The 4,337-nt window shown below is 39.2% G+C and overlaps 1 non-coding gene across 1 annotated transcript; it reads left to right on the forward strand.

The window, feature by feature from the left end:
• Positions 1 to 290: 290 nt before the first annotated feature.
• LOC112799163 (small nucleolar RNA R71) lies at positions 291 to 398 on the forward strand. Its single transcript, XR_003200741.1, has one exon. It is a non-coding gene; the product is annotated as a small nucleolar RNA R71 (small nucleolar RNA).
• Positions 399 to 4,337: the final 3,939 nt, after the last annotated feature.

Here is a 4,337-nt window from a genome sequence, read left to right on the forward strand (position 1 = left end):
GACAGACTTTGAGAAATCATATTGACTTGTTGAGTCAATATTGTGTTCTGAGCCAATATGGCATTCAGAGTGTCAATCTCAAGAACTCCTTTCTTCTGACTAGTCCCATTGTTCACAGGATTTCTTTCAGAAGTGTACATGAATTGGTTATTTGCAACCATTTCAATCAGCTCTTGAGCTTCTGTAGGCGTCTTCTTCAGATGAAGAGAGCCTCCAGCAGAGCTATCCAAAGACATCTTGGACAGTTCAGAGAGACCATCATAGAAAATACCTATGATGCTCCATTCAGAAAGCATATCAGAAGGGCACTTTCTGATTAATTGTTTGTATCTTTCCCAAGCTTCATAGAGGGATTCTCCTTCCTTCTGTCTGAAGGTTTGGACTTCCACTCTAAGCTTACTCAATTTTTGAGGTGGAAAGAACTTTGCCAAGAAGGCATTGACTAGCTTTTCCCAAGAGTCCAGGCTTCCTTTAGGTTGTGAGTCCAACCATGTCCTAGCTCTGTCTCTTACAGCAAAAGGGAATAGCATAAGTCTGTAGACCTCAGGGTCAACCCCATTAGTCTTGACAGTGTCACAGATTTGTAAGAATTCAGCTAAAAACTGATGAGGATCTTCCAATGGAAGTCCATGGAACTTGCAATTCTGTTGCATTAGAGAAACTAATTGAGGCTTAAGCTCAAAGTTGTTTGCTCCAATGGCAGGGATAGAGATGCTTCTCCCATAGAAATCGGGAGTAGGTGCAGTAAAGTCACCCAGTACCTTCCTTGCATTGTTGTTGTTTTCGGCTGCCATAGGTTCTTCTTCTTTGAAGATTTCTGTTAGGTCCTCTGCAGAGAGTTGTGCTTTGGCTTCTCTTAGCTTTCTCTTCAAGGTCCTTTCAGGTTCAGGATCAGCCTCAACAAGAATGCTTTTGTCCTTGCTCCTGCTCATAAGAAAGAGAAGGAAACAAGAAAATGTGGAATCCTCTATGTCACAGTATAGAGATTCCTTTAGGTGTCAGAGGAAAAGAAAAATAGAAGACAGAAGTAGAAAATTCGAACTTATCAAAGAAGATGGGGTTCGAATTTTGCATTAAGGAATAGTGTTAGTCCATAAATAGAAGGATGTGAGAAGAAGGGAAGTAATTTTCGAAAATTAAGTAAAAGATTTTGAAAACATTTTTGAAAAACACTAATTGATTTTTGAAAATGAAAGTGGAAAAGAAATCAAGTGATTTTTGAAAAAGATTTTGAAATTAGAAATCAAAAAGATTTGATTGAAAACTATTTTGAAAAAGATGTGGTTAAGAAAATATGATTGGTTTTAAAAAGATGTGATTGAGAAGATATGATTTGAAAAACATTTTAAAAAGATTTGATTTTGAAAATCAATGACTTGGCTAACAAGAAAAGATATGATTCAGACATTAAACCTCTCTTAACAGAAAAGGCAACATACTTGATATGTTGAATCAAATCGTTAATTGATAGCAAGTATCCTTGAAAATAGAAAGAAATCAATTTTGAAAACATATGATTGAAAAGATATGATTTGAAAAAGATTTGATTTTGAAAAACTTTGAAATCTTGAAAAAAAATTGATTTGAAAACAAAATCTTCCCTCTTATGCCATCCTGGCATTAAACGCCCAAAACTATACCCTTTTGGGCGTTAAACGCCCAACCAGGTGCCCTGGCTGGCGTTTAAACGCCAGTCTGTCCTTCTTCACTGGGCGTTTTGAACGCCCAGCCTTTTCTGTGCAATTCCTCTGCTGTATGTTCTGAACCTTCAATTCTCTGTATTATTGACTTGAAAAGACACAAATTAAAAATATTTTTGGATTTTTAATAATAAGGAGAAATCAAAATGCAACAAGAATCAAATAACAATGCATGCAAGACACCAAACTTAGCAGTTTGTATACTACTGACACTAATAGGAATGCATATGAGACACATAAACACTCAAAAGTCAAGAGAATTCAAAGATCAGAGTAAGAAATCATCAAGAATTATTTGAAGATCCTTAAGACACATGAATGAATGCATGCAATTGACACCAAACTTAAAATGAAACACTAGACTCAAACAAGAAACATACAATATTTTTAGATTTTATGATTTTGTAATTTTTTTTGTGATTTTCGAAAATTAAGTGGAAAAAGAAGATAAAGGTATCAAAATTCTTAATGAGAATTCCAGGAATCATGCAATGTTTAGTCTAAGACTCCGGTCCAGGAATTAGACATGGCTTCACAGCCAACCAAGCTTTCAAGGAAAGCTTCGGTCCAAAACACTAGACATGGCCAATGGCCAGCCAAGCCTTAGCAGATCACTGCTCCAAAAGCAAGATTGATAGAAATCAACAAGCTCTTGTGATGATAAGTTGAAACCTCGGTCCAATGAAATTAGACATGGCTTCACAGCCAGCCAGACTTCAACAAATCATCATGAAACTCTAGAATTCATCTTCAAGAATTCCGAAAAAAAAATACCTAATCTAAGTAACAAGATGAACCGTCAGTTGTCCAAACTCAACAATCCCCGGCAACGGCGCCAAAAACTTGGTGCACGAAATTGTGATCAATACTTTTCACAACTCAAATAATCCCCGGTAATGAATCCAAAAACTTGGTGTTCAATACCATGGCATAAACACAACTTCGCACAACTAACCAGCAAGTGTGATGTGTGGAAAACGATCCAACACAAAACTCACCGGCAAGTGTACCGGGTCGCATCAAGTAATAATAACTCACATGAGTGAGGTCGATCCCACAGGGATTGAAGGATTGAGCAATTTTAGTTTAGTGGTTGATTTAGTCAAGCGAATCAAGTTTTGGTTGAGTGGGTTGTATTCAACAGAAGCTAAATTGCTTGAAATGTAAAGGGAGAAGGGAAATTGCAGTAAATTAAAGGACAGGAAAGTAAAATAGACTGAATCTTAAAGAACAAGAAATTAAATGACTGAAACTTAAAGTGCAAGAAATGTAAATTGCAGAAACTTAAAGTGCAAGAAATGTAAATTGCTTGAATGTAAAAGGGATTTGAGGACTGGGATTGCAGAATCTAAACAAAGAGAAAGTAAATTGCAACAATTAATAAAGGAGAAGATGAATTGGAATAAACTGAAATTCAACAGAAAATGAAATTAAAGTGCAGTAGGGTCACAGAAGAACCAAAAGTAAATTGTGGTCTCAGGTCTCAAGAGACTAGGTAGCAGAGCCTAGATCTCTATTTGCCTTCCCAGATCCAAGTTCACAAAGCAATTGACAAGAAATTGAAGAGGAAGCAGTAAAGAGAATGTAAATTGATTCAATTATGCAGAAAGAAAACTAAAGAGTTCTTGAGTGGAGATTGAGACAGAATTTCCTCAATTCTTAACACCCAAGAATCAAAACAAAGAAATTAAAAAGACCCAAGCAAGAACAAGGAAGAAGAGAGATCAATTCTCCTCCCCAATTCTCTGAAATCTCGGTTCAGTCTCTCAAAGTCACAAAAATTCAAAGCTCAAAGAAAGTGCCAAATTCAAAAGCTAAGCCAAAGGTAAGTCAAAAAGGTCCTAATTACATCAAACTAGCTCCTATTTATACACTTTCTATTCTTGGATTTTGGGATTTGGATGGGCTTTTGATTTGGTGAAGAAATGAATTAAAATGGGGATTTAATTTGAATTTTTGGCCCATGAGAAGTTGCTCCTAGGAGGCTGCCCTGCCCTTGCGGAGGGCAGGGCAGGATTTGGAGTTTGGTGCGTTGTTGGTGCGGCGTGGTGCAGCCTTGGTGAGCAGAATGCTGCCCTGCCCGCGCCAAGGGCAGGGCAGGAAAAGTTGGTGCGCCAGAAATTGCCTTGGTGCATAGGATGCTGCCCTGCCCTCGCGGAGGGCAGGGCAGAAAAATATGGTGCTGCCAGGATTGAGCTGTGATGCACGCTGGTGCTGCCAGGAGAGTGATTTGGTGCGCCAGAAAAGTCTCTTGGTGCGCCAGATCCATGCACCAACAAAATGCTGCCCTGCCCTCGCGGAGGGCAGGGCAGTGTTTCCACTTTGATGTCCCGTGTTCGAAACACGGCTGGAACACACGCTCAATTAATTTCCTTGGTTTCTTGGCACGACACTCAACCTTAGTTCCTTGCTTCTTCCTTGTTCCGTGTTCGATTCTTGTGGCATGCATGGGTGACATTTTTCCTTTGATTTTCTTCCTTGGTGAGCCCGATACTGCCCTTGTGGAGGGCAGGGCAAGGTTCTCTTCTTCTTGGTTCCAAGGCACAATGTTGTGCTCTGCCCTTGTAGTGGGCAGGGCAGAGTTGCCTTCCTTGCTTGGTTCCCTTATGTTGCCCTCCTAGAGGGCAGTGTGCCCTT

This window comes from Arachis hypogaea, chromosome 4, assembly GCF_003086295.3.
Source record: "Arachis hypogaea cultivar Tifrunner chromosome 4, arahy.Tifrunner.gnm2.J5K5, whole genome shotgun sequence".
Lineage (NCBI taxonomy): Eukaryota > Viridiplantae > Streptophyta > Magnoliopsida > Fabales > Fabaceae > Arachis > Arachis hypogaea.